The 23517-nt window shown below is 45.2% G+C and overlaps 1 protein-coding gene across 7 annotated transcripts in view; it reads right to left on the bottom strand.

Annotated features, from left to right (window-relative positions):
• Window positions 1–23517, bottom strand: part of atxn1a (ataxin 1a) — a 390269-nt gene that overhangs the window by 334167 nt on the left and 32585 nt on the right. For 3 of the 7 annotated variants that reach the window (XM_078539213.1, XM_078539212.1, XM_078539205.1), the window contains exon 2: window positions 7682–7822. The exons of 3 other annotated variants lie outside the window; for them this stretch is intronic. The gene's annotated coding sequence lies outside the window, so the exon portion shown is untranslated. Of the gene's footprint in view, window positions 1–7681; window positions 7823–9223; window positions 9362–23517 lie in introns of all 7 variants that reach the window. One more of the 7 variants, XM_078539207.1, reaches the window with a different exon arrangement.

The following is a 23517-nucleotide window of genomic DNA, read 5'->3' as shown; positions in this document are numbered from 1 at the left end:
GGTGAGAATGTCTGTCATAGCAACCATTCCATTGTAGTCTCTGTATTGATGTGAGCCTCGAACATGGAATCCCCATTGATAATGGAAAGACGAGGGCACCCTGATCTGGGTGCCAGGCATGCACAGTAACAGTGTAATGGCTTCAATTAATGACATATCCTTGTTCTTCTTTCAGGCTCACCAGCAACCCATCGGGGTGAGGAGCCTGAAGGCCCACCACTGACCCCAGAGGACAGCAACCATGGAAACACACCTGCGTCACACCCTCTCGGCCAAGCAGGCACCAGCATCTCAGTGGGCGTTGCATCGGCGGCTAGTGTCCCTGGGCACAGCGGTGAGGGAACTTCACACTCGCTTGAGGTGCGGGCAGAGGCAGAGAGTGTCCAGGGTGCCAGCAGTCGGAGGAGTGCTGGGGATCAGGAACATGCTCAGTCGGTGGCTGATGATGAGCCTCTGGAGTCGTCCCTGAGGCAGCAGATGCTGGATGTCCAGCAGGGTGTGCGGGAAAATATGGTGGAGATACATGAGGGAATGTACGCCATGATCTCCATTGTGGAGGAGTCCTTGCGGAGCATGAGCAATACAATGACTCTCATGGCCGAGGGCAGTGCCTCCTCCATGGAGAGAGTGGCGACTCTCATGGAGAGGCTGCTCCAGGAGCTGAATCAGGGGTTCCTGGGAATGCGCTCGGACCTGCAAGCCCTCACAGCAGCATTGACCTCAGGTGGTCATTGTCAATGTGGGAGATGGATTGGGCACCCAGTATCCCAGCTAGGTGCCCATCCATCAATGGTGAGCAGGGAGGTCCAAAGTGACCTCACATTGGCGCACGATCTGCCTGTTGTCTCTGCGAGCTCCTCTCAGGGCACTCCAGATGAGGGCAGCTGCTCCTCTGCCCCTCTGCCAGTGACTGTGGCATCTGATGAGGCTGCGGCAACTGGGGAGATGCCAGCTGTGGCACTAGCCACTCCCTCCCAGGTGGGGCCAGCACAGACTCCATGGGCCAGAGGACACCCGCCAAAGTCATCAAGGCCAACAGGACAGCAGAGTGAGCAGGCTGTCTCCAATGCCAGTGGCAGCGAGGGGGGAGCACCTAGACATAGCACCCGCAAGTGAAAACTTAAAGCACCTTAAATACAACACGGGCTTATCACTGGCGATATTTTTTCCTCCACTTTTACATTAAACATTCATTGGTGTGATGGATAACATCTCTCAATTTCATTTGTATTATGTATGCCAGGCACCACATCATTAAATGTGTTTCTGTACAACAAGCCTCTGGGTGCTTCATTAGTTCTACAGGTGCAGGGTAACCCATGATGTTATGAGTGACTTGTTTCTCATTGAACTTTATTGAAATAGCACATAGTGCATGTTGTTCACCAAGCAAATGTCCCTCTCAGGCATCAGGTATGAAGCCTGCAGCCCTGGCATGTGGTGGTGGTTCTTATTTGGTAGGCTAGCTGAAGGAGCATTGGATCAAAGCGTCCTGGGTGTCCCTGCCTCCCTGGAGGTTGCCCACGTCAGCATCTATCCCCTCAGCATTCTCCTGAGCGGCGCACATCCTCGGACTCACTACTGGGCTCATTGTGTGCAGCCAGAGCAGCTGCGTCAACATCTTCTTCCTCCACTGCGTGCCCCCTTTCCAGAGCCAGATTGTGGAGAGCGCAGCATGCAACCACTATCAGTGACTCACGATCTGGGGGTTATTGGAGTGCGCCCCCTGAACGGTCCAGGCATCGGAAACACATCTTGAGAAGACCGATGGCTCTCTCTACCACAGCCCTTGTGGAGGTGTGGCTCCTATTGTACCGCTGCTCGGCCTCTGTTCTTAGATGGCGGAGAGGCGTCATGAGCCATCTTCTGAGGGGATAGCGCTTGTCACCCAGCAGCCATCCATCTAGCCGCGTTGGAGCGCTGAAGAGCCTCGGCACCTGGGATTGTCTCAGGATGTAAGCGTCATGGGAGCTGCCTGGGTACCTTGCATAGACTTGCTGAATCTGCATCCAATGGTCACACACTATCTACACATTCATGGAGTGAATCCCTTCCTGTTGACGAAGGCACTGGGCTCACCCGCTGGCGCCTTGATGGCCACATGTGTGCAGTCAATGGCACCCTGGATGTGGGAGAACCCAGCAATCGATGCAAAGCCTCTGGCTCGCTCTGCCTGTCTGGCCTTGTCCGTGCGGTAGTGAATGAAAGTCAATACACACCTGAACAGAGCATCTGTCACCAGCTTGACACAACTGTGGACAGCTGATTGGGAGATTCCAGAAAGATCACCCACCAACATCAACCCCTGGAAAGAGCTGGAGGCATAGAAGTTGAGGGCCACTGTGACCTTCAGTGCCACTGGCATGGGGTGTCCACCCACACAGTTGGATCTGATCTCAGGATCGATCATCTGACAAATGGAGTTAATGGTCTCCCTTGAGAAGCGAAGCCTCCTTCGTCATTGCACCTCAGACATATTGAGGTAGCTGCATCGGCACCTGTAAACCCTGGTAGCAAGATAGTGGCGTCTTCTGCAGCCCCTTCCGCCTTGGACTTCCTGTTGGCCCTGTACCCCTTGTGCCTGCGCCTCTCCTCCCATAGGTGGCTCCCCTGGAGACTGAAGAGGGACACCTGGCCTCCTCCCCCTTCTGGCCTTCTCTTCCTCCTCAGAGGAGGTGCCTCCAGCAGAGACCACAATCCCCATTTCCAGGGTGAGGGAAAGCTGTCTGATACCTGGAAGGCCCCAAGCAGTATGAATTCTCCGGGGGCCTGAACTGAAGCCTTTTATTTCTGTCAAAGCATCTCTGAAACGAAATGAAGATGTCCTCCAGCAGCAACTTATAAGCTAAAGTATAAACTACTCACATTAGCAAGCCCACTCATCCCTCTTATCCCGCCTGTGGATGAGGTTTTTGAAAATGTGGCCTGCCCATTGCACCCGTGCAACACCCTGAAAATCGCACGGGCTGCGTAAAATCAAAGACAATTGGTACCTCAAGGGCCTTAACTGGCCTGTTAATTAATGGCGCGCCTCCATCTTCATCGTGCGCCCGCCTAGCGAAATATCGTAAGGGTGCGCGTTAACGTCTGCATGCTCAGCCAACATCAACGCACTTTCTTGGTCGGATGTGTCTGGGATACACCCGCTCACCGGGCTAAAAATTCTGCACCTGGAAAACCCAAAACTTTTTTCACATCAGCAAAGCCAAACACAAGCTGTATGGATCCTACAAAAGAAATGGATCCCTCAGATGCTGATTCCACCTCCATCTCCATCACTCAAGGCCAAGTCTGCCAGTGTACATTAGCATCTTGCTGGGTCATGAGATAGGCTTCAAACCACAAAAACAAGTCCATAAGTAAAATCATAATGTCCATCTCTGTAACACTGTCAGCTTGCATCACGATGCATCCCATTACTGACTAAATCCTCACCCATAGCTCTATTACTCCCAAGGCTGATTTCTCCAATGTGATTCCTCACAAGCTTCCCAGACTCCATGGTACATAAAGCACTACCCCTCTGGAAATCTGATGGACATATTCTATCTTGTAATAAGTCCCAAACATTCATCCTATGCCCAACACAAACTTTCACTCTTCTAAACACCCTTGTTGGAGCTAAGCTGTAAGTTCTGGAATTCCCGCCTAAATCTCTCAGCCTGTCTACCTATCTTTCTCACTTTCAGATGCCCTTTAAAACCTACCTCTTTGGCCAAAGTTTTGGTAATTTGGTTTAATAGCTCCTTATGCGGCTCAGTGTCAAATTTTGTTTGTTAATGCTTGAAAAGTGCTTTAGGATGTTTGATGATGATAAAGGCACTGTGTAAATGCAAATGTCATTATTTTGTGTGCACCCACTTCCTTCTCTCCACTGACAGTGTCAGAAGATTCATTGGCATCTTTCCATCTATGAGAGAGGATGGGAATGCAGCTTCAGGACTTTGGTGAGGTCACATGAGAGCATCTGCTGCACTTCTTCTGATGGCTGAACAAGCCGATTCTGGAATGGCAAGTGCCACACATGAAATTGTCCCTTGCTGTTGGTGCAGGATGATCTCTGCTGTCACCTTGTTTGCAGGGCTGGCGACTGCTTTGGAGCTTCTGAAACCAGATCTCATCATGGTGACAAATTCCTGCTCACAGCTAGTGTCGCCATTTGCATTGATCGCCAGCTAGAGTTTCCCACTTGCCATGATTTTCAATTTCATGTCTCTTTCAACAGCATCCTTCAATCAGAGCTTTGGACACCCTGCTGGTCTCTTGGCTCCCTCCCCACATAGTATACCTTGGGGATAGGGCCATCTTCCGCCCTGTGCACGTGCCCAAACCAGCGAAGCCTTCTGTACTTGATTAGTGCTAGCATGTTTGGCATGTCTGCCCTAGAAAGGACTGCTTCATTGGTGACTCGGAGCAGGACTTTTTGGCCCTGCCAGTGACGGGCATTGTCATGGGCGAGATGAGAAAATTTGGAGAGCAGCCAAAAGTCAATTGACTTTTGGCCATTCTCCAAATTTTCCCATCCCACCCACGACGATGCCTACTGCTGGTGGGACCAGAAAATCCCACCCTTTGCCTTTCCATGTGATGCCAAGGATGCGCCGTGGACACCAGAAATTTAAGTTATTGAGCCTTTATTCTTGGTAGGTGCAAGTTGGTGACAGAAGCTTCAGCCACTACACTGCTACATTCTAGAACTCTCTTCCTAAGCCCCTTCACATCTCCATGTTCAAATGCTTCCTCTTGAACCAATTCTTGAAGCACTTACACTAATTATATTTCCTCTTCCTGCTCAGCATTCTACAACTATAATGAACCTGAGGATCTATTTCTGACCATAAAATCTTGTGTTATGTATTTTAATAGACATTTTTAGTTATACCCCGTGACATGGTTTAAAACTGGTTTCAGGGTGATTGCTTTCTGCAAGAGCTTTATGTTGTCTATCTGTTGACAGAGAATACAAAAACACTCGGTTTGACATTGAAGTGGGAAAAATGTTAGTCTTCCTTTTGTTTATGTATCTCTGCAAATAAACCCTTTTCCGGTGCAAATTGGTTTGCCAGACAATTCAGGCTTGGAATGTGTTTATGTTGTAAGGTTACCTCTGCTGGAGGAGACACTGTCATTAACCCTAATGGCTGAACCATCAATAAAAACAAGCTTTGTTCTTCAAAAGCCAGCGAGCAGCAGAACGTGCCGGGGTTCCTCTCTCCAGATTAAATTTGATGCTATTGCCAGTCAATATAGCACTTGAGCTACCTCCTGCCGTTGTGTCTTTGTTCTGATTGTTGATCCACAGTTCTTTGCCCAGAAAGTAGGATTAACAATGGCAAGCTTTCCCTAGTTCTGAAGTTAAATTCATGCAATAGAAACAGAAAATGCTGGAAAAACTCAGCAGGTCTGGCAGCATCTGCGGAGGGAGACACAGAGTTAACGTTTCAAATCTGTATGACCCTTCTTCAAAACTTTGAGTCATACAGACTCAAAACGTTAACTCTGTTTCTCTCTCCACAGATGCTGTCAGGCCTGCTGAGTTTTTCCAGCATTTTCTGTTTTTATTTCAGATTTCCAGCATCTGCAGTATTATGCTTTTAAATTCATGCAGTTTCATTGTTCAGAGAGGGCACTATGGCGAGGCAGGATTCCAAGAGAGCAATGATGTGTGCTTCTGCACAAATCATATAAACAGGTTTTTGGTATTTTGATTTGAACATCAGTTTTAAAACAATCAACATAACTGTGAACTGCTAATTTATTAATCTCCTGTATTATTGTACTTTCAAATAAATATAACTTAGTAGGTCTTAACCTGAATTATATGTTCTGCCAACATGATGTTTTCTATCAATTCAGAAAGATGTGGAACACAAAGTGGATGGGCCAAATTATCTCTAGTGCTTGGCCCAGTGCTAGAAAAGGTTCACCCTGTGGCAACGCCATCCCAAATATTTTCCACATAAAACCAAGTTTTAACTTGATGGGAAGCCGACAGGAGTAGATAACAATCCAGTGCAGAAGGAAATAAAATGCTTGCTTTTATATAGGGCCTTTCACAATCTTTACATCGAATGAGGTGCTTTTGACATGTAGTCACTGTTGTAATGTAGGAATTTGTGCATAGCAAGCTCCCACAAATAGTAATCTGGTAATGACTAGATAATCTGTTTGTGAGATGTTGACTGCAGGATAAATACTGGCACCAGGGATAACTTCCCTGCTCTTCTTTGAAATAGTGCCTTGGGATCTTTTACATCCATCTAATCGAGCAGTTCAACATCTGAAAGACAGCACTTCCAACAGTGCAGCACACCCTCAGCATTGCACTAGAGTGCCAGTCTAGATTTTTGTGCTCAAGTCCTGGGACAGGACTTAAACACCAAACCTTCTACCTTGGTCGCAAGAGTGCTAACAACTAAGTGAGGTGTTGATACAATGTGTCACTTATTGGAGACTTAGATACACAAATCTTCAAGGCTTCATTTGAATTCTGCTGATCATAAGACCACAAGACCATAAGACATAGGAGCAGAAATTAGGCCATTCGGCCATCGAGTCTGCTCCGCCATTCAATCATGGCTGATAAGTTTCTCAACCCCATTCTCCCGCCTTCTCCCTGTAACCTTTGATCCCCTTACCAATCAAGAACCTATCTATCTCAGCCGTAAATACACTCAATGACCTGGCCTCCACAGCCTTCTGTGGCAATGAATTCCATAGATTCACCACTCTCTGGCTAAAGAAGTTTCTCCTCATCTCAGTTCTAAAAGGTCTTCCCTTTACTCTGAGGCTTAATGATCAGTTCCTTATCCATCATGAGCAGAAAGCAGCAACTGCAGCAGAGTAGAATGAAGGTCAGGTGACTGAAAGAATGCCAGTAGCAAGTTAAGTTGGGGGATGGGAGGATGGAAGGGTGAGGCTTTCATGGCTGGAGAAGGAGGAAGCCTAGGGCAGCAGAGGGCTAGAATTTCCTTCCGGTGCCCTTGACCCTACTCTTGACCCTATTAAGGGAAGTGCCTTAAGTTTCCTTAGGGAACCTCATTGGATTCCCAATAGCTTCACCTGCCCAAACCAGGGCATGCTCCCAATGCTGCCATTGGGATCCCACGTACCATTGTGGGACCCCAAATTGCATTGATTGATGAACTCCCAGTTGGCACTCTTAAAGACTTATCCACCACAATAACCAACAGTATTAAATGGGGAATTGGTGGGAATGGAGTGAAAAACAGAGCCACTCCATTTTAACTGCTCACCCTTTCCCTCCTAGGAGTCAAAAGAATTAAAATTGCCCCTCTAGTTGAAGTTAATGAGGTTTTCTTTTTGTTATTCATTGGATGTGGGCATCGCTGGCTAGGCCAGCATTTATCACCCATCCCCAATGTCTTGTTCCTCATTCAGAGGGCATTTAAGAGTCACATATAGGCCAGACCAGGTAAGGATGGCATATTAGTGAACCAGGTGGGTTTTTACAACAATTGGCAATGGTTTCATGGTCACCATCAGGCTTTTAATTCCAGATTTTTACTGAATTCCAATTTCACCACATGCCATGGTGGGATTCGAACCCAGGTCCCCGGAGTATTACCCTGGGTCTCTGGAATACTAGTTCACTGATAATGCCACCTGCCCATGCCTATGGAAACTGACTTTGACAATGACCATAAGCATTGGAACATACCCAGATGTTAACACTGATCCCCTATAAAGTGTTTGGTGAAGTTTATTACATGGAAAGCACTATACAAGTGTGAATAGTGTTGTTCATGTGGTGACTATTGCCGTTCAGATGCATCTTGAATGTCACTTGGTTCTCCTCGTTCTGTGAAAAGAGCAGATGTGAAATGATGAGTAAATGGCATACTTATCTATTCAAGTACTATATTGTTATCATATGCAAAATTATGTACTTGTGCATGGAGACATTGGCATAACACATTGGGCAAATCACTGAGTTATATGATGCATAGACTATTTTTAGTCCACCACTCCAACCTACTCAGCCCAATGCCTTTGAGAGCCTCACTCCTAAATAAGTCAATAACCTTCTCTGGTTCTTTCACAGCTCTGGTCATCAACTGTTCCATTCCATGTCCTCCTATTAGTTTGGACTATAACCATAAAAGCCTTGCAGAATAACATAGGGAGGGAGCTGAAAATCCTCTTCTTGCTGCTAGCAGAATTTCCTGGAGTCAGGGCAGGTTAACTTAATGTGTAAGTGTTGAGGGCCAAGCCAGGGGAAAGCAAGCAGGAAATGAGGTAGAGATAAGGTAAACCACTTTGCTGCATAATTGGTCCCTTTGTAAAGGGGACCAACAGTAGTCATGCATTGGGTATTTCGATGGCAGTGTTGAGGCCAGGATTCAGTCCTGTTGGCCCTGGATGGGTCCCACTTGCACCCATCAAACGAACCGTACACTGGGTTCATTCTGGTATCCAGATCTCTGGACAGGAGAGGGGCAGCATGTGGGCTTCGCTGGCTGGGCCAGCACTTGTTGCCCATCCCTAGTTGCCCTTGAGAAGGTGATGGTGAGCTGCCTTCTTGAACCGCTGCAGTCCATGTGGTGTAGGTACACCCACAGTGCTGTTTGGGAGAGAGTTCCAGGATTTTGACCCAGTGGCAGCGAAGGAACAGTGATATATTTCCAAGTCAGGGCGGTGAGTGACTTGGAGGGGAACTTCCAGGTGCTCCCATCTGTCTGCTGCCCTTAAGTACAGCTCTGATATTGAAGATTAGCCGCCTAAGCTGGGATACAGCGGCTGGAATTTTACTCCCCCACCACCCCCAACCCCCCTCCCACTCAGGAGCAGTGGGTAGGTGGCCCACCTGCCCTTAGGTCATTTGCGGCCTTTAGGAGGCCATAAACAGCTGGTTAAGGGCCTCTTCCCGCCGCCTCAGGTGTTTTGCCAGTGGCTGGTGGGGTTGGGGAAGGGCACTTTGCCATCTGGAGAGGCCACTCTAAAAGGCTAGCGGCCTCCCTGCAGGACCGGGGTGGAGGCTTTCCTAATTGAGCACCCTGCAGCCTATGCAGGGCCCCCCAGCAGCTTGGACCACTTTCATGATTGCCTGAACAACATAAAATAGTTCTATGGGCCAGCAGAGGCACGCTCACTCCCAACCTTATGGGACCACCGCCTCTGCACCGAATGCTAGCACATCTCAATCCCAACCACCTTCTCTGAGCTTTGCTGCACTCCCAGAGAAATTATGTCAGAAACTCACCTCTAGCCAAGATGATTTTGGTCCCAGGAAGTCCCTCCATGCAACATTCACTTTGCCATCACCCCATGTGGAATGTAAATGTCTGTTATTTTCCCTTGTGCTTGTCTTGTTACATTTCTCTGTCTTCTTTTGATATCTCTATAATAACTGATTGTCTTTCAAGTTTTATTAAGTATTGTGCTAATATGTGAATACTGTTGTCTTACCTTTATGCTTTTTCAAATCATGCAGTTCAAGTCTTCTAAACGCTTCACCTGCTTCTCCAGGTGATAGACACCAATGAGGATCAATTGGTATTCAGGAGTAAAATGATTGGTGCACTAGGAGCACAGTCCAATCATTTAGGGGTACAAGTAAGGCACCAAATGGATTCCTGTGCCTCAGTTGAATGGAACAGGTGGACTGCCACTGCTACTCTCACTAATGATTGGCGCTAATGTGGGTAGAAAATCGGGCTTCCCTGAAGTTATTTCAAAGCAGCTTGCACATCTTACTGGGAATGTGCATTTTGATTAAAGTCAACGGGAATTCAGGATTTCTGAAAATGGCAGGCAAAGGTGAAGCTGGCCTTCAGGTGGTGTCCTGGAGGTATTGGTGTAGATTAATTTTAATGTCAGTGTGCTGAGGCTTGGCTTAATATTTATATTTATGGAAATGTCAGCAAGGAGGGATGTTGTCTTTCTACCCAGCAGGAGGAGGATCTCCAGGTAAGCTGCCACGCATGCAGGTAAAGTGGGTGAATGCCAGAAGCATTGCACCATGGGGATGGCTGCAATGCAGAAAAATTTTTAATGGGATGACAAGGCTTGCTAAGGGAAGATTCCTAACTTATATCTTATATTATACTCTGATGAGCTTTGCAGGACCTGTAGCCCCAGCACTCTCAACTCTTCTCTCCCCCAATTACCATCAGTCTTCTCTAATTACTTCAGCACAATTCACTCCACCTCCCCTGTTGCCACTGTAATACTCTGCACCTGCTACTGTCCTTACTATCACTCCCCTCATCTTTGGGGAGAGAAGGGATTCTTCAAGAGAATCTCTTCAATAGTTTGCTACTATACAACTGCGTAAGCTTGCAGCACTGCATTGCGTTACTCCTTTTCTGCATCCTCCACTTTCTTGTTCCCTATTGTGTTGTTCCTCTAGTTCTTCCTCCTCTGGCAGCTCCAATGCTTCCACTCTTTGGATCGCTAAATTATACAGCATGCTACAAATGACCATGAATCTTGAGACTTGCTTGGATCTGCATTGAAGAAATCCTCCAGAACACACTGAACAATGGAACTTTTTCTTTAAAACATCAATCGCATATCCTAAGACAGTTTTGCTTCTTGAGTGGCACCTGTAATTTCAAAGTTCAGCATCTGTCTCTCCAGGTTCCTCAGGATGTAAACGGCCATCACTCGACCCCAAGCAGCCGACCTGCCATCCAACAGTCCAGATGGAAGGTAGGTGGCTATTAAGAATTGACATTGGATGAAAACCTCATGACTGTTGCTGGGAAATGAGGCATATTGTCAACATCCTTTCATCCACGCAAGATAGGAAACCACATACAAATCTGTATGATTGTATAAGCCTGTGCTCTTAGGCAATTTGTTCATTTAAGCAATGGCAACCTTTCCTGTTGTTGAACATTGCTGGTTCTTGATGGGGAGCACACAGGCCAAGGGGGGAATATTTACAATGCCCTGCACTTGTGGCAATCCAACAACTCCGGCAGATTACTCAGCATTTTCTTGTTCTTGGCAGCATCGATGGGGAAGGTAATGAATTTCTGAAGCGTTGCAAAGAGTGTATCTGTTACCTGACTGATGCAAATGTGCAGAGTGATATCAGGCCAAATCTTGCTGCAAAAATAATAAATGTTAATGATGCATGCTGTTATTTATATGCAAATCAGCCAACAAATTCAGGGATACATCATGAATTGCGCAACTCCAGAACTTGCAGGTTGATTTATATAATGGGCATCTCATTCTCAGCTTGCATTATTTTTAAGGACTTGTTGGATTTACACATTAATTTCCCACTAAGTTCACAGGAGAAAGCTAGAATTGGTGATTAACATCATTCTAGCTTGCTAATGCATTGCCAATCAACACCTCTGCCTAGAAGGGGACCAATTTAAACCGGTCAATTCAATTCCTGCGTGTAATATTTCCTTAGAAATTGAAACATTTCAATTTTAAGTTTTAAACTTTTTTCAACAATACAATGGCTTTTTTCAGCAATACTCAAGTTCTGTACTACTAGGTGACTCTTTGTATACTCGAGACAAAAGGTACAACAAAGGCCAAATTCAGATATCAACAACATAATCCAACTCACAGGCAAGTTATTTATTGAATTTCTCCGACAGTGCATTAGACCCAAGGTTCATTTCCAAGCGTATTAATAATGCTAAAAGGGGACATAATCCCAAGATTAAGCAATGGCTCATGCAGAATGATAGTGAACAGATTGGTTGTATGCTGTGTCCTACACTGCACTTGGTCTGGGGTGCGCACATTTCTTCCATTTTAAGTTATTTCTTACTTCTCGTTCCTGTCACCCGTTTTTCTCTCTCTTAAGTCAGCCTTTCTTTCCTCTCATTATTTCTCTTTTTGTACCTGATTTGATGCTACTTCCTTCTCAGACCATTCCTCTGTTTCTTTCTCAATCCTTAAATCTCATGCCTACAGAGATGTACTATTGGTCCTGTCATTCACTAAGGTCCCAGATACCCCGTTGCCTTTGCTGTGCCATTATCAACTTGTTCATACACCAGAAAAATTTTTCAAGTTGAAGGTTGCAGGAAAAGGGTTAGCTAATGGCGTATGCCATGAGATCCAACCAGATTTGGACCATCAGTTACAACCCCTAGAGTGATCCCGAGGCATCAAAACCACTGTGACCTTGATAGCCATCAGCAGTGCTTATCCTGGTGCTGGGCTCCAATTCTCACTCCAACAGGTACAATGCCCAGTCACGGTCTTCCTGCTGAAGTGGGGCCATGGACACATTGCTCCTCTGTTGGGTGCAGGTGTGATGTTCAGTTTCTGAATACCCATATGCTGTATGGCCCCCTGGACTCTCTCCTCCTTTGCCACCTTCTGGCAGCCTCTGCAGTTCTATGCTCCCTGCCTTGTTATTATTCTTCCTAATCATTTGGCAATCTTAAAGCATAACCCTTCATAAGCCTTCTCAAATTCACCTAGGCCAGCAAAAACTGTAGCATCAACCAAAAATTGGTGAACATTCAAACACCAGCCAAAATAGCCAATACATTAGCCAAAAAGCACCTGCAGCTTATAAAGCCAAACCAGAACCCTGACCTAATAGAGGTTTAAGGTCCCATTAAATTTGTTTGCCATTGCATGAATGCCAACATAAAGAGGAATCCCAAAGTCTTCTATAGGCATTTAAATAGTAAAAGGATGATAAAAGGAGTAGGGCCGATAAGGGACCTAAAAGGGAATTTACACATGGACAAAGGGGCCATGGCTGAGGTATTAAATGATTACTTTGCATCCGTCTTTACCAAGGAGGTAGATGATACCCAGGCCACAGGGATGAGGAAACTCTGTCACTAGAAGGATTCAGAATTGATAAGGAGGAAGTGTTGAATAGACTGTCAGTACTTAAAGTTGACAAGGCACCAAGACCGGATGAGAAGCATCCAAGGATGTTGAAGGAATTGAGAGTAGAAATTGCAGGGGCACTGGCCTCAATCTTTCAGTCTTCCCTAGACTCAGGGGTGGTGCCAGAGGACTGGAGAATTGCAAACACTATGTTCTTGTTCAAAAAAGGTTGTGCAGATAAGTCCAGCAATTACAGACCAGTCAGTTTAACTTCAGTGGTGGGCAAGATTCTAGAAACAATTATTCGGGATAGAATTAATAGTCACATGGAAAAACATGGGTTGATAAGGAAGAGTCAGCATGAACTTTCAAAAGGGGAAATTGTGTTTAACTAACTTGCTGGAGTTTTTTAAAGAGGTAACAGAAAAGGTCGATGAGGGTAATGCTGTTGATGTGGTGTACATGGACTTTCAAAAGGCATTTGATACAGTACCACAAAACAGATTTGAGAGAAAGGTTATTGCTCATGGAGTAAAAGGGACAGTAGCAACGTGGATACAAAATTGGTTGAAAAATAGGAAGCAGAGAGTAATGGTCAATGGATATTTTTCGGGCTGGAGGAATGTTTGTAGTGAAGTTCCCCAGGGGTCAGTATTGGGACCCTTGCTTTTCCTGATATATATTAATGATCTAGATATTGGTGTGCAGGGGACAATTTCAGAGTTTGCAGATGATACGAAGCTTGGGAGTGTTGTAAACTGCAAGGAGGATGGTGTGGAACTTCAAGAAGAAATAGACAAGTTGGTGGAGTGGGCAGATAGGTGGCAGATGAAGTTCAATGTGGCGAAGTGTGAGGTGATGCATTTTGGTAGGAAGAACATGGTCAGACAATATAAAATAAGGGGTGAAATTTTGAAGGGGGTGCAGGAGCAGAAAAGACTTGGATGTATATGTGCATAGATCATTGAAGGTGGCAGGACAGGTGGAGAGAGCAGTTAATAAAGCATATAGTATCCTGGGCTTTATTAATAGGGGCATAGAGTACAAGAGCAAGGAGGTTATGTTGAATTTACATGAGACACTTGTTGGACCTCAGCTGGAATATTGTGTACAGTTCTGGGCACCACATTATAGGAAGGATGTGAACACATTGGAGAGAGTGTAGAAGGGGTTTACAAGAATGGTCCCAGGGATGAGAAACTTCAACTATGAGGATAGGTTGGAGAGGTTGGGACTGTTTTCCTAGGAGAGAAGAAGGCTAAGAGGGGGTTTGATAGAGATGTTCAAAATAATGAGGGGGTTGGGCAGAGTAGATAGGGAGAAGCTGTTCCCACTCAAGAACGAGAGGGCACAGATTTAAAGTGATTTGCAAAAGAAGCAAGTGTGACATGAGAAAAAACTTATTCACACAACAAGTGGTTTGGGTCTGGAATACACTGCCTGGATGTGTGGTGGAGGCAGGTTCAATCGAGGCATTCAAGAGGACATTAGATGAATTTTTGAATAGAAACAATGTGCAAGGGTATGGGGAAAAGGCAGGGCAATGGCACTAGGTCATTTGCTCATTTAGAGAGCTGATGCAGACGTGATGGGCTGAATGGCCTCCTTCTGTGCCATTAAGATTCTGTGATTTACACCATGATTTGCCGGGTGGGGTTACAAGCTGTGCACAGACACCATTTCTCATACAGGTCCTAATTCATATAAACGATCTTCATTTCCATTTGGAATGGGGCCTACCTTTGTTTCAGGCAGCTGCTAGGCATGCCTAATGAGTACCTGACCGAACAGGGCATTGGTGCACCTGCGATGCTCATCATGGGATGTCATACTGCAAAATTTGTCATTTTGGTATCCGACTTAGGCCTGAGAAACTGGTGACATACAGTCCAATTTCTCCCCCACAATTTTCTGAGCTCAGTTACATCATTTCACAATGACCTTCCCTGTGCCATAATTCAGAAGCAGAGGTGTTTGTTAATGATTCACTTTTCAGCTTCATTCATAACTCCTTTGATGACGAAGCAGTCAATGCCAGCTAACAACAGCAGCAGTGTCATGGAAATGCCAACACCCTCAAATTTCCCTGCAAGTTGCACACTCTGCTGATTTGGATATAAACCACTGCTCTACGTTGAGAACATCACTACCTTCTCAGGGTCGTCAGGGATGGGCAATAAATATGTGCAGGCCTGCAATGCTCACATCCTGAGAATGAAAACATGGCATTGCTTAAAATTTGAATGCTCTCACCATTTTAAATCATAACCATCAATAACAATAAGAGGTTTATTAACCAAAGCGAGATTATAGTTACATATTTCAATTAGTGCCAGTAACACAGAGGTTGTGGGTGGAAACCTACAATCTTAGTCCCTGCCACAACAGCCAAGCCCTTCTTTGTTTGGCCCCTTGTTTGGGACATGACTCTCTGAACTGTGTGCCCAGCAATTGCTCCTTGCCACAGCAAACCAATTCACATCCTGCCTCCAGGTTCCCGACAGACTAGGGAGGGAGGGTTGGATGACGTATCCATTCTGTCAAAGGAAGGGACCACAGCAGGTGTCAGAGAAATTCATCGGCACTTGAATTTTTCAGGCAGCAGCAACCACAGGAATGGAGAGGAGAGCGAGGAAGACTGATCCCTAGGTTTCTCACTCTTATCTGGAGGCCCTGCTGCAGAATCTGAAGGGCTACAGTGAGGTGAGCTTGCACAAGGCTGGGAGGAAGAGGGCAACATCTCCAATCAAGCAGCAGGGGATGGAAATGGCCAAAGAAGTCAGCAGCAGAAGTGTGGTCCCTGTAGCCTGGAGACAGTGCAGCAAAAGGATCCAGGCCGTCAGGAGGGCATGACAGCAGGACACATTCAGGTGCCAAGCTCCACACTCTTACTTTCCCAGCATTCTCCAGCACAGCGCTCCTCAAGGCCAACACACCTTGCAGCTCCACTCACTCCTCTCTCTGCAGACCCCTCACATCACCATCTGTGCAGCCAACACTCTCTCTCACCCTTGGCCTATTGACTTCTTACACCCATGCCTCACAGTCGCCCTGAACTATTGGTGTCCTTCCTTCCTCTGCACACAAGCCATGACAAGCACCCATGCCTCTCTGCTTTCTGTCCTTGCAGAAAAGAGCACACAGCTTGGCAAGACGCAGAAACCCTACAGCCATGAAGAAACTTCTGCTGCTGTGCACTCACCTCGGAGACTCTGGCAAATTACTGACAAGTCTGGGTTCAATGGCTGGGAACTCCAGGACTCACAGCTAAAGCATTTCATAATTGGTTTCTTAACAACACAACAACAGCTTAAACACAAATCCAATGCTGCCCAGGGAAAAGCCAGACTAGGGCAGGATCACGCTACAATCCTGACCCAATGCCAATTTTTGGATCTTTCCAATCTCGCCCTTATCCAAACCACCTCCAATGGGCTGGCAACATTCTGCCCTGTGAGTCAGTGTTTCTCAAACTTTTTTGATTGAAGGATCCCTTTTCAAATGGATTAATAATCACAGATCCATCCCCATAGCCATCTAAATTGTAACCTTAACAATTCCTTTCACATTAACATTCCTGAGTATAAAGTTCATCAGTGTCCTTTTAAAAAGATTTGCATGAAATTTTGTCAGGACAGTCTGACAGAATGAGAATGGATGCTATTGGTCTGACAGAATGAGAATGGATGCTATTGGTCTGACAGAATGAGAATGGATTCTATTGGTCTGATAGAATGAGAATGGATGCTATTGGTCTGATAGAATGAGAATGGACGCTAATGGTCTGATAGATTGAGAATGGATGCTATTGGTCTGACTGAGTAGGAATGGATGCTATTGGTCTGACAGAATGAGAATGGATGCTATTGGTCTGACAGAGCAGGAATGGATGCTATTGGTTAAGTGAAAACTTTTATCTTTCCTTCAGCTAAAAGCTAATCCTACAGGTTCAGCAACATGCCTGAATATTTCACCACAATACCTCCCTGCTCTTCTTAAGCTTGGTGGCTCCTGTTGGGATCACTGGCACCTTTTCAATACAACATGCATTTATATAGCACCATTAACAAAATAAAAGATGTTACCCTTTATGCCAGACTTACTCACAGCACAGCTAATGAGTGTTTCAAGACTTTTACGTCCCCCTCTGCTGTTTACCGACTTTCTGCACTGGAATATTATGGACAACCTGCCTGGGGTGTGGTATTTCTACCATTTGGGTCAGCACGTGGGCCTGTGGCTTCCATCCAGGTCACAGGTCCAACTGTCATCCTCAGTGAACAAAATTTGGCTTGATCATTGTTCCAGACCTCTGGATAAGACTGACGCTTTGGCTCTTTCCTATGGTTCTCAGCCCCAGTTCTGTGAATCTATTCCTGGTGTCTCTGGGGTCTCTCACTTCATCTGTCAGGATTCTCAGTCAGTCAGAGGTCCCGCTAATCCAGATACATTGTCTGTTACCAGAGTTGCCTCAATCCCAGTGCCCACCTGGCAATCACTCACTGGTGTCTCACTCTCTCAGTACTGAATTGAAGGTCAGCTCAAGTTGTCAGTGGGATTTGAGGCCAATCTTCTGATTCAGAGGTGACAGCACCACTGACTGAACCATGCTGACACTACAATCAGCGAGACCTTAAAACTGACAGATAACAAAGATATAAAGGGCTAATATATAAGGATATATAAGGATAACAAAGGTATAAAGGGCTTCTTCTGCCTATAACGAGATGATATTGCCCTCTTCTCCAAGATATATTTTGTATATTCTTCTCAGCTGAATCTTCAGGCAGATAAACTAACTCCTCAGCTGGGTCTAATTTGATAAGCATTACCTGATATGACTGTCTTTTAATGTTAACTAAAAGAGATTCATAAAACATTTGCAGTCAAATTAGTATATCTATCACAACGGTATGTCTTTAAATACAAGATTTCTTGTCTCTCGTTCACCAAATACTTTAACAGAATCAAAACTTTTCATGCTGAAAAAAACCTACATAAAAAAGCTGTTCATATGTAAAAACAGGTGTTTAAATAGCAATTTTGACAAGAGTCTTGCCTTGTTTATAGTCATAGAATGTGAAAGTCTCATTGGGGACTGCTTTCTCCCAAGTTGAAAAGGCAGGTTCACATCTGATTGGCTCGATATTATTTAATATATTTATTATATTATTAAATATTATACTCTATTTCCTTAAAATATGCCTGTTATGATTTCAGCATCTTTCATCGAAGAAAACAACTTCCTAACTTGTTCCGTGACAAAATCTTTGTTTTGGATTCAAGTTTCGTAACAACATTACAACTGTTCCTTTCTTGAGTCTAAGTTTGTGTGGTGGCATGCCCATTGGAGTTGGACTGTGCTGTAAACTCTGGAGGATATAGAATGTTATCATCTTTTCCATCCATAGGATCAATGCTGATGCATTCTTTTAATTCATCTGAAGGGTTTCTAAAACATTTTCATTCAAATCTGATGAATCTTCACCTTTGAGTACAAGGGATAGCTTTCAAATAATAAGTTGCATCAAATAAATGACCCCATCATTTTACTACACTTAGCCAATTCCATCATCTCATCCACACCTCCCATACCATCCTATCCTTCCCATGCCATCCACGATCTCACTCCTTCCATCCCTCCCGGAAACAATCTCTCCAGCCAGGGTAACCTCGTTGTTGTTGGGTTCCCCTTACCTTCTGCTGTTTTTGTTCTCCACCACGCCCCCCACTCACTCCAAACACTGCTGCCTCTGCCACAAACTGTTGGCAGCAGTACATGCATCACATGCTCTTCTCTGTGCACCCCATGTGCCTCGTGCACCAGGCACCCCCCACTAAATAAACCCGCCAACTGAGGCACACCCTAAACTGACCAACCAAAACAGCCTGGGCAGACAAAAAAATAGTGTTATTATTAAAGATGTTAGCTTCTGTGTGACAGCTGCCACCAATCTAGATTTATATCGCTGCTTCCGAAAAAGCATCCTGCTCCTATATACTTCTCCTTTGGCCTGGCCCAAGACTGGCAAGGACATCCCAGATTTCCTCAATTTTCCTTTCCGCTGCAGAGAGGGATGCACGGGTTTGATCAGAAACTGATTGGTATGAAGAGATAGGGCCTGAATCAGCGTTGGATTGCCACTCTGTGCCCAATTTCTTACCTTAATATTTTTTCAATCATATCTCGACCTTCTGACTCAGTCCGGGCAAGATCCAGGCAGTGCAGTGCATCCCCAGGTACTAACATCGAAATGCAGCTGAGCCAGCGGGAAGGAAGCTACACCCCCTTTTTTACACCAGTAGGATTTGGGGATGAGGGTGATCGGAGGTCAGGGAGAAAGATTGGAGGACCAGAGAATTGTGGGGGTGGGGGAGATTGGAATCCCATGGGGTGTCGGTCTGGGTCCATACCAGAGTTACTCAAAGTTAGAATTGGTTTAATCCTTCTAACATTTTCTGGGTAACTATTGGTGTAACCCAGTCGGAACCATCCAAAGTTTGCGATTTAAATCACATTTTCAGATGGTTCCCAGTGCAGAGCAATTGCCCATAGGAAGTTTGCACTTCAGGGCAATTGCCATGCAAACCTTACCTGGGAATTTCCGAAGGGGATTCCCCAGTGCATCATTGGTTACCTCGCCCAATATGACGCTGGGGAGGTCGGGAGTTACGGCCATAAAATTTGCCTCTTTGTATCATTAATCATTGATCATTGATATCCCAGATCCTAGTGGTGCCAGGATGGTGCCTACTAGATGGGATGGGGTAGACATCTCATCCCTCTATTGACTCTAAAGTCCTCAGTTTCAAATGATATGAGCCCAATAACACAATTGTCCTTAAACTGATATCAAATTGACATTTTTTTCTGAGAGATGAGAGAGTGAGAGAAATGAAAAGTCTCACACAGCTGTACTGAAAATGTTCTTCTGTTGTTGAGATTGGGGGAGGGGTCATTGTTGTGCAAAGGACAGAACTTATATGGTCTGTATAACAATCATATGCCAGACACAGAACCTGTATGATGCTGATTTTGGGGGTGAAATTTCCCAAGAGCCCATCTCACAGGCAGGGTCTCCCATGCAGCTGACAGCTTGTGGGAATAGTAGAGAAGTTCTGGTCTGGTGGAAGGCAGTATAGCTGCCATTTTACATAGACCTTGCAGGCGGCATGAGGAGGGCATGTTCTTAGGAACATTACTCCCTGGATGGGCGAAAAGGAGAGAGTTTAATTCCTTGAGAGAAGCATCCTCTCATCTTGATTAGAATTTTAAAAATGGCATCACATCTGGCATATAAAAAAAAATCAGAATCTGTTAGCCTCATTTAAATATAAATTGTAGATGTGTAGCTTTCATCAATCTCATCCTCCAGCACAACATGCATAATCTTTTAACACATAATCTGTACTGACGGGCACCCCTTTAACACCTTGTACACACTACTGTTGCTGTTATCACCTTTTCACACTGTCAATCAGTTTTTGTGCTTCACAACAACGCATTCTGTGAGCCATCTGTTTGCGCCTACATTCAGCTCACTTCCTCCCACCCCCTATTTGTGTAGAGATTCAAGACATTCTTGATGGTTTAACAAGACCCTTCATGCAGTACGCATAATCTGTAACTCCAGTAACCAACATCTAAACAAACACTGCAAGAATGTCTGCGTTAGACTCAGTGCGCTCTTACATGGTGTGCTTGACACCCACTTGTGAAGTAAGCCTGATGTGAGGCTCTGCTGCAAGAACATCCCATTTAGAAATATTTACATGACTGCCTAGAGGATTATAGATTTTTTTTAAAAAGACAACCAGTTCCTCCAGAAAAAATCTAAAACTCTCCTTCAAACTGCAGCAGCCATTTGTCTCCAGAGGCTTCTCTTCACTATTCTACCTGAGAGTCCATTCTATTTATCAATCACTCTTTGTATAAAAAGTTTCCTGATATCGGAGATAAACTGGCCTTTTACTAGTTCGAACTTCGTGTCTCCTTGTCCGATCCTTGCAATTTATTGGTGTGTTGCCTCCCTGGGGCCAGGGTCAGGGATGTGACGGAGTGGCTGCAGGGCATCCTTTTAGGGGAGAGTGAACAGCCAAAGGTCATGGTCCACGTTGGTACCTATGGCATAGATCGGAAGACGGATGAGGCCCTGAAAGCAGGTTTTAGGGAGTTAGGAAGGAAATTAAAAAGCAGGACCTCAAATACAGTAATCTTAGGATTACTTCCAGTGCCACATGCTAGACAGTTTAGCATCAGAAGGACTGACCAATTGAATATGTGGCTGGAGAATTGGTGTAGGAGGGAGGGCATCAGATTTCTGAAGCATTGGGACCGGTTCTGGGACAGGCAGGACCTGACGGGTTATACCTTAACAGGACCGGGACTAATATCCTCACAGGGAGATTTGCTAGTGCTGTTGGGGAGGGTTTAAACTAGCTTGTCAGGGGGCTGGAGGCTGAGGGGTAACTCAAATTGGAAGGAAGTAAAGCTGGTAACAGGAAGTGGAAAAGTAACAAGCGAAATTAGAAGGCAGGAGAAACAAAGGCAAGCATCAACTGGGTTTAGAATGTGGAATAATGTGAAAAAGACAAAGTTAAGGGTGCGCTACCTGAATGCACACAGCGTTCGCAACAAGGTAAATGATTTAAAGGCACAAGTTGAGGTCAATGGGTATGATCTAATTGCCATTACGGAAACATGGCTAAAGGGTGACAACGGCTAGGAACTGAATATTCAAGGATTTGGCATTTGGGAAGGACAGGCAAAAAGGAAAAGGAGATGGTGCTGCATTGATAATAAGGGATGGGATCAGTGCCTTAGTAAGGAAGGATCTCAGATTCGAAGAATAAAATGTGGAATCTGTTTGAGTGGAGCTAAGAAACAGCAAGAGACAGCAAACACTGTTAGGAGTTGTTTATAGGCCACCAAACAGTAGTGGTATTGTGCGTATGGTATTAATCAGGAGGCTAGAGAAACATGTAGCACATGTAATACAGTAATCATGGGTGACTTCAACCTGCATATCGACTGAGTAAATCTAATGAACACTAACGCTGTGGAGGACGAGCTTCTGGAGTGTGTTAGGGATGGTTTTCTGGAGCAGTATGTTGAGGAACCAATGAGAGAACAGACTATTTCAAATCTAGTATTATGTAATGAGAAAGGACTGCTCTTGACATCAAGGCAGCATTTGACAGAGTGTGGCATCAAGGAGCCCTAGCAAAACTCGAGACAATCAGGGAGAAAATCTCCGCTGGCTGGAGTCATACCTAGCACAAAGGAAGATGGTTGTGGTTGTTGGAGGTCAATCATTTCAGTTTCAGGACATCACTGCAGGAGTTCCTCAGGGTAGTGTCCTCAGCCCGACCATCTTCAGTTGCTTCATCAATGACTTTCCTTCCACTATAAGGTCATTAGTGGGGATGTTCGCTGATGATTGCACAATGTTCAGCACCATTCGCCACTCCCCAGATACTAAAGCAGCTCATGTTCAAATGCAGCAAGACCTGGACAATATCCAGACTTGGGCTGACAAGTGGCAAGTAACATTCATGCCACACAAGTGCCAGGCAATGACCATTTCCAACAAGAGAGGATCTAACCATTGCCCCTTGACATTCAATGGCATTATCATCACTGGATCCCTCACTATCAACATCCTGGGGGTTACCATTGACCAGAAACTGAACTGGACCAGCCATATAAATACTGTGGCTACAAGAGCAGGTCAGAGGCTAGGAATCCTGTGGTGGGTAACTCACCTCCTGACTCCCCAAAGCCTGTCCACCATCTAGAAGGCACGAGTCAGAAGTGTGATGGAATATTCTCCACTTGCCTGAATGAGTGCAACTCCAACAACACTCAAGAAGCTTAACACCAACCAGGATAAAGCAGCCTGCTTGACTGGCACCCCTTCCAGAAACATTCACTTCCACCACCACCGACGTACAGTAGCAGCAGTGTGTACCATCTACAAGATGTTCTGCAGAAACTCACCAAGGATCCTTAGGCAGCCCCTTCCAAACCCACGACCACTACTCCTAGAAGGACAAGGGCAGCAGATAGATGGGAACACCACCACCTGGAAGTCCCCCTCCAAGCCACTCACCATTCTGACTTGGAAATATATCACTGTTCCTTCACTGTCACTAGGTCAAAATCCTGGAACTCCCTCCTTAACAGCACAGTGGGTATACCTACACCACAGGAACTGCAGCGGTTCAAGAAGGCAGCTCCCCACCACCCTCTCAAAGGCGATTAGGGATGGGCAATAAATGCTGGCAAAGCCAACAATGGCCACATCCTGTAAATGTATATAAAAAATGTTATTGTAAAAGAACTTTTAGGAATAAGTGACCATAATATGATAGAACTTTACATTATGTTTGAAAGTCAGGTAGTTTAACCTGAAGCCAAGGTGTTAATTTTGAGCAAAGGAAATTATGAAGGCATGAGGGACAAAATGCCTGAGGTGGTTTGGGAGAGATTAAAAGAAAAGGCCTGTAACATTGCCAGGAATATTAGTTAACCTGAGGATTGGGAGGATTTTAGATAACAGCAAAGGAGGGCCAAGAAACTGATAAAGAAAGAGAGGATAGAATATGAATGTAAACTAGCAAAATTCATAAAAATGGACAGAAAAAACTTCTATAGATACGTAAAAAGGAAATGTTTGGCTAAGACGTGGGTCCATTACAGGCAGAGTCAGGAGAATTTACAATGGG

This window comes from Cetorhinus maximus, chromosome 3 (assembly GCF_964194155.1).
Source record: "Cetorhinus maximus chromosome 3, sCetMax3.hap1.1, whole genome shotgun sequence".
Lineage (NCBI taxonomy): Eukaryota > Metazoa > Chordata > Chondrichthyes > Lamniformes > Cetorhinidae > Cetorhinus > Cetorhinus maximus.
Note: the sequence above shows the minus strand (reverse complement) of the source record. Positions and strands in the feature narration are given on the sequence as shown.